Source organism: Petromyzon marinus, chromosome 15 (assembly GCF_048934315.1).
Source record: "Petromyzon marinus isolate PM22_M1 ecotype Great Lakes invasive population chromosome 15, UKy_Petmar_22M1.pri1.0, whole genome shotgun sequence".
Lineage (NCBI taxonomy): Eukaryota > Metazoa > Chordata > Hyperoartia > Petromyzontiformes > Petromyzontidae > Petromyzon > Petromyzon marinus.
Window position 1 is genome coordinate 20238241 of NC_133681.1, and position 13400 is coordinate 20251640.

Sequence of the window (13400 nt, forward strand, 5' to 3'; positions counted from 1 at the left end):
CTAATACAAGTCCTATAATACAACAATTCCTATAATACAACAAGTCCTATAATACAACAAGTCCTATAATACAAGTCCAACAATACAACAAGTCCTATAATAATACAAGTCCTATAATACAACAAGTCCTATAATACAACAAGTCCTACAATACAACAAGTCCTATAATAATACAAGTCCTATAATACAACAAGTCCTATAATACAACAAGTCCTATAATACAACAAGTCCTATAATACAACAAGTCCTATAATACAACAAGTCCTATAATACAACAAGTCCTATAATACAACAAGTTCTATAATACAACATTCAATACAAATCCTATAATACAAGTCCTATAATACAACAAGTCCTATAATACAACAAGTCCTATAATGCAACAATTAATATGCCAAAAGCCTCCACTGCATATCCCACCCACTCTTCAAGTTGTCCCACCAATATCCCCAGTCATGAGCACACGCACATGAGCCAATCTTATCTCGCCATCTCTATGATATACATCATCTTGGGCACGTTCTCTCCTTCTGCTGCCACTCCAATGTCATTTTCGGCCAGCAGACATCATCCCTTCAAGCAACGTGCCCTTCCCGAGCCCATTCACTTTTCTAAAAAGAGTCAATATGTTGCTAATATGCATATTTTTCCAAATGTACGTTTTTCTAATCCGTTTGTATATTTACGTCTCTCGATATCTCGTAATGTCAGTGCTACGATTATTATCGTTGAACGTCATAAATTATAATCATCACAATCATCACCCTCACCATCATACTCTGTATCACATGCATGATCATCGCAATTATCATCACAACCATGATGAATCTTCACAAACATTATTGTCATCACATTCATTATCACCATCATAATCACAATCATCACCACAATCATCATCACAATCATCGGCATCATCATGATCATCATTACAATGACCATCAGAATCTTGCCTGGATGTGTAGAATCTCGGCATAGGTGGTGAGTGGGTTCCATGGCGCGTGTACTTTCACAAAGGTGGTGCGTCCGCTCACCGACTCCTAGTGGATGGCACGAAGTTCATCGTCAGACTCTAGATGAGTGCATTTAGTTGTATTTATTAGACTTTGTTTGACCAGGTGAGAGTTCAAGGGAACAGGATGGTCTCATTTGGAAGAGTGTCCACGGCCACGTGGATTTTCGTGCTTGTGTCACGTGTTGTTAGCACCTCGTGCCGATCAACGTGTGGCACAACCCAAAAGCAAATTGCATAACGTACGTGCAGTTATCGAACACTTATTACTACAGTATAAATAGCTGGCATGCCACATTAAGGTGGAGACTGTTATACCCTCCAGTATAAATGGGTAAGCCACAATTAATCCATCTTAAGATTGTGCATGGTGGGGTAAAGTATGGGTATTCGCTATCTCTTTCAAGACGTCTGGCAAGCAGAGAAGAGTAGGCCATATACCCTCCAGCGGGGATCTTTAGCGCTCTTACTCAAGGAATGTGTGCCAGCAGTGAAATTATGAAGCAATCACAGTCTAACACCTTTTTATTTGTATACAGTGTCTGTCATCTATAGCAGAGAGACACGCAGGAAACTTACCTCCTTGGGTTCAATCTCGAGATCTAGCCCCATCTTCATCAGGCTTGCCTGATATTCGGTCCTCTTCTTCTGTCAAACAAAATTGACCATCTGTGTTATACATTGTTCTCAGTTGTGTCACTGTGGGAGTCAAGTCAAGAGGTGAGGAAACTTCTTGAACTCTTACAGTGAGTAGAGCCTCACATGGGAATCAATCAGAGAACGGCTCTGCAAAGTAGCATCACTGAACTGCTTCAGTCGGTGTCACTTCAGCAGACCTTAATAAAATAAAAATTTGCACAGCTCTTTGTCAATCAACTCTTTGAGTTTACCTTATTTGTTACAGGGATGGTCTCACTTAGCTAGTTGCTTTGCTATTTTACAAGGGAGATAGATCCATTGTGCGTGGGTACAATAGCAACAAAATAAACAAAAACATCAATATTGCAGAGAATGCATACTGGGTACTTCAGCACTGTTATAATAGTTTTCCATTTGGCAGTTAGAATGTGGATATTACATATATCCTGTAAGTTATGTCTGGGTGTCGGTGTGTGCAATATGAAAGTGGTGTATTTATTGAGGAGTTGTGGATGGAGTGTGATACGTAACGATAATTGATTGTTGTTTGCCAAAGCAGTGAGGCGTATGGTTCAGGGTATGGATGTGCGAGTTGAGTGATGGGAGTCTAGCGTTCATTGACTAGCATGGTCTGCAGTTGACGATACAGTTTGATAAAGGATGTATACTGTGGATTTAAAGACTCGTATGGAGGTGGCAGGGTGACTCAGCAGTCAGAGAGCTGAGCTGGCACCACTGCGTCAAACCTAGGTTTAGAGGCGTGTGGTGTTGCACGTGGGGAGGGGTGATAATGCTGGGTGCAGGAAGGTGGAGCATTATTTGTAGGTTCCTCGTTCTCACCTGATTGTTGATGGCGTCCTGAGAATGGACCTCATCATCGAACGCGAGGATGAAATCGATCCGACGGACTCCATCGCAAAAGTAGATAGTGTCCTACACGCAAAGGCAAGCACACACACGAATATGAGAGATGTAATAGCTTATGCATGAAATGTATATTTATTCATAAGCTCATGATACATGTATCAGGACATAAGTTAATCTGCTATTTGTATGCAAGTTGTTTATTGCTATGATGATGTACTTGTTTACCCAGGAAAACCTCAATGAGTTTACATTTTTATTTTCAAGGAGGGTCCTACCAAGTTCTGTTTTTTTGCAGTCGAGAACGAAGTTGCTTAGTTTAATTCCAATTGAATAATTTGCATGTATTTTTTCAGCATTGGTACGTTTGGCCAATACCAGTTACACTGTGTCATTTAGCTATGGGAGGAAACCAGAGACCTGGAGAAATGTGTACACAAAGCATCTAGCCCCTGTGCATTATACAAAAAACATCAGTATTTTCTAAAGTGCATTGTGGTAATGCTATCTTAAACCACCATCAAAATAAAGTTGAGCAAATGTGACAGACTAACAGCAGCAGTTATGCAGTGATATGCAACTGTGGACCGGTGTAATCCTCATTCGGACTCATCAGCACAGTATAGTCACCAAAACGCACTGCTGCAAAGGCTGCAAATCTATAAATGAGGAGCAGCCATGTCTACACTTTGGGGCCCATTAGTTGGCGAATGCAAACAACAACTAAATCTGTAAATACCAGGAATCTCCCATCTTTGACATTAGCCAAGCTAATTTATAGGCAGTGCAAATCCACGTTGTGCCGCATCGTACCTGGGCCAGGGTAGATTGAAATGATGACGTCGAAAAGTCTTGCGGCACCGTTGAAGGCTGAGCCTCATGCCCCTCCGCTCCCTCCTCCTCATTCATTCTCTCCACGAGCTCTGCATAGGTAATGTGGGGGTAGAGGGTTCATTGCATTAGGGACAGGGGAGGCAGGTGCAGGGATGGGAATGTCGGTAAAGAACCGCACATGGTACTCATGTGTAAAGCTTTCTCATAAATGTCGACGCTGCTCCAGTGTGAGTACACCTGTGGTATAAAGTTGTATTACCATTAGGGGACTTTTACCCCATTGAATATCGTACAATTTAACAAAGCCGTGCCCAGCATGGTCAGACACAAACCAGGGCAAAAAATATTAGTTGGAATATGCAAAGTCATTTTTGCCCTGACAGCTTGTCAGCTATACTCTTTGGTTCTTTCGGTAAAGTCACGTAGGTGAAAAAAAATAGAAATAGAAATAAATCACGACGTTTCGAATGCAACACAAGCACTCATCATCAGGTGTGACAACCACAGCAAGGAAACTGTTTTACTGAAGTGGGAGAGAAACCAGGGTTAGGGCAGTTAAATAAGTCAGAGAGGGGGAGGGTGGGGGTGAATGGGGCGAGGAGTGCGAGCGCGGCAAGCGCTGCAGAGAGGCTGAGAGTAAAAAAGAGGCAACATGATTACTGCCAAGATGGAAGCTTGTCAGCTTCTGCGAGAGCTTCCCCGTGACCACACAGATCATGGTGGTTACTTGACCACATTTCAATTGAAGTGCTGTCGTCCCGACAGTTCTGTTCCTTCACCTGAAGAAGGCCACTTGTGTTGTGGCCAAAACGTCGTGATTTTTGTTGGTTTATTTTTTACCTACGTGACTTTACCCAATAGAACCAAAGAGTATGGATCCTTGCAGTCACGACAGCTTCAAATCCACATTTCACCACTCTGGTTAATGTGGGTTGGTGAAGACGTATAGTATGCATAGTACAACCAATTTTGATGGACTGCCCTTTGCTGCCCACCATGTAGCCCGACACCACACTTTTAGACCTGTTATGCACTATCCTGGCTCAAACCCTGCTGGGTTATCACGTTTTTTTTTATCACCGTGCCTCGATTCTTCCTCTTAACCTGCATTTTGTATCCACGGGATAACATGTGCAGTTTTATATGGACGTGCCAACAGTGCCTCCCACATTTCTATTGCCTGGTTCTCCACTGGCCGTTTTCCATGTTGCGCTAGAACCAAAAACCGGGATACGCTAACCTCACGCGGTGTCTGAATATGGCTTGGGGCCAAGCAGGGCCAGGGGCGGGGATAATGACGCGTACATTGTGCGTGACATTCGGTGAGTGCACGGTAAGGACACCAGCGCACATCACACCAGTGGTTCTCAACCGTTGTTGGCTACCGGTGCCCCCCCTCGTTGTTGAATTTAGTTTAAACCGAGTAGCCCCCCCCACTCCCCCCTTGACCCAACGTGGTTCTGAGAAATCAACGTGTGAATAATGAACGTCAATATTTTAACCAATTGTCCACTTTGTGAGAGGTATATCCTAACCAGCTGCTAGTAACTGCAAGCGAATAAAAACAAATTAAACGGACGTTCTGCACGCGAGACGTCATTAGTTCCCTGGCTGCTCTTGTAAACCCGCATTGTGTACGATCAGTGAGTTTAGAAAGTGCTTTCATATCGTTCCAGGTTACCACGTGGATACAAATTGTATCGTTGTTACTTTACATTGTCTGATTCATACATGACTATTCACCAATGACTCATGTCCGATATGATTTCACATATTTATACATTATCTCACGTACACCCTGGGGCATTGCCACATAGCCCCCAGGGGTCCGCGTACCCCCGAGTAAAAAAAAAAAGAAAATTACTGCACTACACCACCCACATGCGTCTCGACGCGCTCGTCACACGTGACGTCCGTGGCACGGCTCGGGTTCCGCAGTGGAAACATAACTTGGTGCCTTGAGAGCCACACGGGGCTGGCTCGGCACTGCCCTGGCGCGGCTTGGTAGCGAGGTGGAAAATAATTCGCATCACGTGGAAATTTATAGCAGCCAAATAACTCTGAAAGCACGTTGATTCTAAATGTTAAAGGAACAACCGGAGGACCCAGGGAATAATCCACGCGGCCACGAGAAGACAGAGAGAGAGACACGCAAACTCCAAATATTACAGGCGTCACAATTTGGATCGAACTCACGGACTTCCTGCATACGAGGCGAGGGAGATAACATCTTGCGAGGGAGATAATATCTTGTCATGGAGATAACATCGTGTCAGGGAGATAACATCTTGTGAGGGAGATAATATCTTGTCAGGGAGATAACATCTTGCGCGGGAGATAACATCTTGCGAGGGAGATACCATATTGCGCGGGAGATAACATATGTACTCTTTGGTTCTATTCGGTAAAGTCACGTAGGGAAAAATAAATAAATAAAATGAACAACAATCACGACGTTTCGGCCACAAAACAAGTGGCCTTCATCAGGTGAAGGGACCAAAGAGTATGGATCCTTGCAGTCACGAAAGCTTCAAATCCACATTTCACCACTCTGGTTAATGTGGGTTGGTGAAGATGTATAGTATGTATAGTACAACCAATTTTGATGGACTGCCCTTTGCTGCCCACCATGTAGCCCGACACCACACTTTTAGACCTGTTATGCACTATCCTGGCTCAAACCCTGCTGAGCGTCCGATTAAAACACTGACGAGATCTCAATATTTAAAACTGGCCCAAAGCCCCGTCATAGCACGAACATTACACTTTACCTATCTCAACAAATGTGGACATCATGAATCTTTGGTCTAATCTCAGATCTTGTGAGTTATAACTCGGGAGCTCCTCATGCACAGCCAGCCAAGGATAACTCCCTGCTATAGTGACGTCACAGCAAAAGGGCGTGACGTCACCTAAATATGGGCGTGGTCAAAAGCGGCCCCATCCCCCGCTCTTCCCGACCTTGCTTCCCCCCTCGCCGAGGTTACCCACATGAACAATAATAATAAATCATAGATGTACATTATGAAAGAATCAATGATTTTTCACAAAACTGCTCCTGTACGGCCTTTTGCCAATCCCCTGCTGGAGAGCCTCTTGACGATCGCACGAATCGTGTTGGTTATTTGCACATACTTCACCATGCCGGTGAGTATGGGTTGGTAAAGGAAAAGGAGGAGCATTAACGTACAAACAAAAACCTATTTTACTAGAATGCCTTCTGCTTCCCATCATGTAGCCTGTAACACCTGGTATGCACTATCCAGGCTCCAACCTCCTTAACGTTAGATGGAGACATCTGGCACATCCCCAGCAGTTTTGTCCACAGGCTCAACATTTAACACAAACACACATCTCTAACACTAACGTTAAACTTTACCTATCTCGACGAAGGTAGACATCGTGAATCTTTGATTTTTTCTCGAATTCAGAGTCAGAAGTCAGGAGCTCCTCGCGTGCACAGCCAGCCCACGATAAAGTCCGACCCAGAATGATGTCACCGTGACGTCGGTTCAATATAGGCGTGGCCAGAATGTGGGTGTGGCCAACGGCTGCGGCTTCCCCGCCCCCCGCTGCCCCTCCCCGCAGGTTTCTCTCAACCCTCAGTGCGCATGCGCAGGCCGCGCGTCTCGGACATCGCCTTCAGCGGCCGTTGGCGACGCGGCGGTTGTGGCGGGAAAATTAATTAAAAAAACTTCTCCGAATAACCGCGACCTTTAACTACCCTCACGGATAATCCACACGGATCTCTGGACGGCAAGGCGAAGACGATCAATGGAATAATCTCCGGTGAGAGACGGAGAGAGATGGGCAGGCGTGAGGGCGAGCCAGGTTCAACTTTGTTGAACGCTGAGCGCAGAGTGAATGGGGTTTGCTTCACTCAGCACGCGGCTTGGACACTTCGGTGTGCAAAGTGTTGTCTGGTTGTGCCGTGTAAAGGAGGAGGACATTCAGTAAATGTCGTTGGTTTGTTAATGGGAGTGTGTGGCGCGGTAATGGACTGGGTACGACTTACAACACAAGTTCTGCTCACATTGCACGCTAAGGGTTAGCACGGCAATATCTACGCGTGCATTTATTAGTTATTGTTCATGTTAAAAGTAGTATTGATTGTTAAGACAATAATGTTTAGTATTTGTAGGAGAATCATTTCAATATTGTACAGTATAGCATTGTCCTGCTGTGTGGCTCTCACGTGGCGAGCATCAGTGCAGCAATATTCAGTACGTGGTTGTAATGCACTTCTATAGCCCCCTGCCACCAGTGCAGCAATATTCAGTACGTGGTTGTAATGCACTTCTATAGCCCCCTGCCACCAGTGCAGCAATATTCAGTACGTGGTTGTAATGCACTTCTATAGCCCCCTGCCACCAGTGCAGCAATATTCAGTACGTGGTTGTAATGCACTTCTATAGCCCCCTGCCATCAATGCAGCAATATTCAGTACGTGGTTGTAATGTACTTCTATAGCCCCCTGCCACCAGTGCAGCAATATTCAGCACGTGGTTGTAATGTACTTCTATAGCCCCCTGCCATCAGTGCAGCAATATTCAGTACGTGGTTGTAATGTACTTCTATAGCCCCCTGCCACAAGTGCAGCAATTTTCAGTACGTGGTTGTAATGTACTTCTATAGCCCCCTGCCATCAGTGCAGCAATATTCAGTACGTGGTTGTAATGCACTTCTATAGCCCCCTGCCACCAGTTCAGCAATATTCAGTACGTGGTTGTAATGAACTTCTATAGCCCCCTGCCACCAGTGCAGCAATATTCAGTACGTGGTTGTAATGTACTTCTATAGCCCCCTGCCATCCATGCAGCAATATTCAGTACGTGGTTGTAATGAACTTCTATAGCCCCCTGCCACCAATGCAGCTATGTTCAGTACGTGGTTGTAATGCACTTCTATAGCCCCCTGCCATCAGTGCAGCAATATTCAGTACATGGTTGTAATGCACTTCTATAGCCCCCTGCCATCACCAAACTCACACTGACCAGCGTGGTGAAGTATGGTAAATAACCCCTCCCCCTGGGAGCTGCATAGCATGGGACAGCTGTCAGCCAGCAATGGATTTAAAAAGGAGCTGTACTCCGCACACATTCTTATTCAGGGTAGGGTAAGGAACTTGGAGGTTCGGTACGCATAATGTGCTCGGAAAGTATTGTATTCTGTATGTGTGTTGAACCTCTTTCGCATCGTACAAAGCCAACCGTGCTCTTCGGAGGTGCGATAATATATAAATATAAGTAGTCATACTATTGTAATACCACTTAATATTTAGCATTCATTGTATTAGTAGTACGGTAATTTTTTTATATGCAGGTGTGCATGCCAAACGTTAACCAATGTTAAATGTTAAGCCTTCTCTTTTGAATACAGTGTGTTTTAAACATAGAGTTGTCTCCAGCTAATTCTTAAATGTATATCATTCATAATGTAGTAGTAGGCAGGTAGTGCATTTATGACACTTCAATTGTACATAGAGCTTGCAGGTGTGATGAAGGAAACCATGGGAAAGGGTGGAATTTTTGTTGAAAAAAGGACAACAGCCACAGTAGCTTAAGAGACCTAACGCGAAGTGGTCGACACTGGCCCATGCGATCGCGTTGCGACAGCGGACCCACTTTCCGCACACAGCAGCTCCTCATGGTGCCCCCCATACCAGGACCAGTGGTGACCTTGTAGCCACAGCCATTCCTCTCCCTGGCCCCATCCGGTCCAGGCATCCCAAATCGTACAAAATGTACTGCAACGGTGGTGAGACAAACAGCCCTTCGGGCGACAGCACGGTGACGGACACAAGCCCTCGCGGCAGCCTGGGCAGCACGCTGCTCCGGACCGGAAGCGGGGGCTAGCGCAGCCCTGTGGTGTGCGGAGAGCAGTGCTGCTCGTAGGCGAGCGGTGCGCTGGACGCCTACATCGAGGACTTTGAGCAGAGCGGAATCTGTGCGTCACCGCCACCCAGGATACGTGCAGAGCACAGCGCCGCGCAGCATGGCGGAGCGGAGACGCGCGGAGGAGAGGAGGATGCACAGTGTGGATGAAGGTGGGTTGCGCCTCTCGCCACGCGAGGAATCGCTCCGTGGTGCTTGCACTCGAGTGGCTATCGAGTGTGCACGTGGTGCAATGGTATTGAAGCTATAGTAATAGGTTTTTACCCTTTTATCTGGCACAAAAACTGACACCTTTATACAAGGGATCATGTTTGCAATAACCACAACACAAGTAGTCAAAATGCAAACAAAAAAGACAACTCTGATAATATGCACTGTCCTTGAATTTGATTGGTCCATACCCGAGATGGCTTTTCTGAGATCCCAGTCTCCACTGGTGTTGGACCAGAAGACGCAAAAAGGCGTCTTCTTATTCTTAGCGTCTTCTTGTTTGCATTTTGACTACTTGCGTTGTGGTTATCGCAAACATGATCCCTTGTATAAAGGTGTCAGTTTTTGTGCCAGATAAAAGGGTAAAAACCTATTACTATATCTTGTTACTGGCAAAGGAGGTCTCATAAGGTATCGAAGCTAGTTGACTGGAGGGGGGATAATTGGAGAGGAGAACCCTATTTATTTGCTTGTACTGGGTGCTTGTCAATTATGCTATGCTATCATGAATGTAATGTAATTCCCCTAGAAAAAAACCCTTAATAAGGTCTAAAGATACATTTTCGTGAGAGTCCCACACTGGGATGCTTGGCAAATTCCATTAATGAGTTCATTTTATGTCAGAGAAAACTATCCACAGTAAGCACACGCATATGAGAGGATAGCATAGGTCTGAACAGATAGGTCGGAGCATGCATTTCTTTCTCCTGTCATCTTCCAGCAACTTCACTGATTATCGAGTTTGTAAAGTTTGTGAAATCTAAGTGATCCTCCAACCTTTGTGTCAAAATTTGCAGATCCTAGACTGGACACATCTGAAGTTTAAACAATAACAGCTCATGCACTGATTTATCCCATATTCTCACAAACTCCACAAACGGATAACATCATTAGTTACTGATGGTGCAAAGTAAGGCAACATTGCAGGATTGCCGTTCAGGGGTCAAGGAATCTAGGGGAGAGCAAATTCATTGTGTACCAGTAAAATGTCTGTGGGTCTTACATTGCAGGTGGCATGCTGCCTGTGGAGGACCTCATCTCGGGCACGTGCAGCCTCACTGCTGCGCTGCAGCGGTCATGGCTTATAGCCCGACGGTCAGTCTAACCACGGACCAGTTCCTAGAGGCGCCAGTTGACGGTTCCTCCAAGTCCTTGTTCCGCTCGCCTGGCGCCCACCGAGACCTCGCAGTGTCGCACAGAGGCAAGCGGTCATCTCTCGGGGTCACCGCGCACAGCCTCGGCGCATCATTGGTGAGGGGCAATAAGCCAACTGAACGGTAGAGCTCAACAGCGAGAAGCAACAAGGCCCTGATGCCATTAAATGAGTCGGCAAAGCCCAAAAATTATTTCTTTTCTAACCAGAAGAATGTTTTGTTGTACTTACGGAGCAGTGAAGCAACTAGGCGTGAGCACTTGCCGAACGGCGGCTGTGCGACAAGTACCTATCCCAGGTGGTTGACAAGCCAAAAGGATGAGCTGGATGTGTCGGGGATCACGAGCATTCCTGAGCTCAGGTACCCGGCCTGGCTGCGTGACTGCGATGTGGACTCCCAGACCAGCAGCCACGAGACGGATACCAGCACGAAGAGAGCAGGTGCCGCTCAGAGCCCGCAAAGCAGACCAAAGTACCCAGCGTGGCTCAAAGATTTGGACATCTCCGGCCTTACGAATGTAGCCAACGAGGAGCCCGTGTCAGAGGACCTTAGATCCCTAGGTGTGTGTGTGTATATATATAGTCTGTATATAGCAGATGACATTTCATATGTTTTCAGGTACATATTCAGTCTTTTCTCACAGAGACGACTGAGCGGCCACCCATGTGGTTGTGACGTGCGATGCGTGATTCTTGATGCACAGCCTCATTGGAGGAGCTGCTGAGCAGGGCGCGCATGGAGTTGGAATCCCCCGGCTTGGAGGCCCCCTCCCCGGGCAGCTTCAACACGGACGTCTTCCTAGGGGCTGATCGTCCCTGGGAAAACCCCTCCACGCCATTGTGAATTTATCTTTATATTCACACTCACGCACAGCATAGAGGCTGCACCGCCTCTAAGTATGATGTCAGATTATGAATGTTATAAGCTAAGCAGGTAAGCCTGGTTATTACTTGGATGGGAGACTATTTGGTAATAGCATATATTATAGATTTTGGCTGCTAGGTAACCAGGAGTTAGTAATACAGCAATGGAATCTTGAATCTATATCCGGAGTTTTGCATTTTACTCCCTCTGTTTTCACCGGGTTCTCCGATTTCCTCTCACATACCACTCGCTGATGAAATTTGCAAAATATCACTGCCAAACCCGCCTGAGACTTGGTGAGATTTTTCTGGCTTCCACCATGATAATAAGTCAACCAAGTAATTTTCTCTCAATCGTGTCTCTTCTCAGGGCCGTGTACCACCTGTCGCGTCTGAAAGAGCTGGTTGACACCATCAAGGAGAACAAGGATGGCTGCATTTTAAGGCGGTGGTCGAGGTTTGTACTCAGAAGGATACGTTCGCTTGGTCCTGCTAATTCATGGTTGTTAAACATCAATGGTACTTCAGGTGCTGTGGTGTGAATCGCAATTACTTGTGAACTTGTGGGGCCCATGGGGCACAGTAATTGCCCTGTTAATGGAAGTGCCACAACAAAGTATTGGAAAAATGTGATGAAGTTCGTTCAGGGTTGGAGTTAGTGAATGGTTGCAGCAGTATTTTGCACAGCAAATCCATGCAGACTCAAATGTCACTTGAAAGAGAACGGATATGTGAAAAATATTGTGAGCACAACTAAACTTATTTTGGTTTTATCCATTTTGGAAGGAGACTACTTTATTGGGAACATACATGCTAGTATTTGTGTAGTTATAAACATTTGGGAAATCACTGTAAAAGTACATTTGCTTATTTAGATTGCACTATACCTGTATTGTAAAATTTCAGAACCTTTTATGTAACTTGTAATCAATAAACCAAAGTTGCATATTGTATGCAACCCATGACTTGGATTGTTTTTATCATGTCTTGTTTAGCATGGTTGGTTATGTACAGTGTGAAAGAAATTCAACATACATTAAATATTTTCTGATATTTGAATGTTTATATTGTACATGTATATTTATTTTACAATAAATCTGAGACAAAGGCTTATACACATGGAATTGAAAATATTCAGCTATGATTTGTATTTCTCAAGTATTTTAAGAAAAGTCAGCGAGTCTCGTGACATGTCTTCACATTTGGGGGTGATGATTGTGATGGATATACAAGCATTAACCTGCTTACATTCCTAGAGTATGTAAGGTGAATTTGGGCATTCTGGGTGATTGGGTTTTAGGCCAAACACAGGCAGATGGTTGGGGATAGATGTTTTCAAGCATCTATTAATTATTCATCGGCATGTACTATCTTACTATGATGTAAAGTTCAAAGACATGGTTCATGAAGGGAATGGAATAAAAACTCAACTGTGCACAAGTATGGAGGAATTAATACTTGGAATTCAATGCAAAGATCTGGCCATATGGCGTTTACTGGGCACATGAAAGATGTGTATCAGGCACAGCCTCTGCATTATGAAAAAAATATCACTTCCTGAAGAAGTGCATTTTGCTTCTCCTGTCTTAGGTCACCAAAATAAATTAGAGCAAATGTGACTCGACTGACACAGGCAGCATTTATACTTGTGAAGTGTTCTCCTTCCGACGTGTGGTGTGTGTCGCACACACTGTCGAAGACGAGGTAGTTGCAGGAGACACCGTCTCTTTATTATCTTGTTCACACCAACTCCGGCCTCACTCGACCACGTTGCCATAGAGCCCGGCCTAGACACGACCCTGTCTGTGTTGCACCGACGGCGTCGACCGAGAAGGCCAGCTACTGTCTGGCCACGCAATGATTGGGCGAATGCGGTGGCAACGACAGCGACGACGAGACGAGTCCACTCCCAGAACCGGCAGCCCGGAGCTCT

General features: G+C 45.3%; 1 long non-coding RNA gene across 1 annotated transcript; it reads left to right on the forward strand.

Moving 5' to 3' along the window:
- Positions 1-10459: 10459 nt before the first annotated feature.
- Positions 10460-12438, forward strand: LOC142924613 (uncharacterized). The gene is made up of 3 exons (XR_012941717.1): positions 10460-10545; positions 11308-11443; positions 11838-12438. It is a non-coding gene; the product is annotated as an uncharacterized LOC142924613 (long non-coding RNA).
- The last annotated feature ends 962 nt before the right edge of the window (positions 12439-13400 follow it).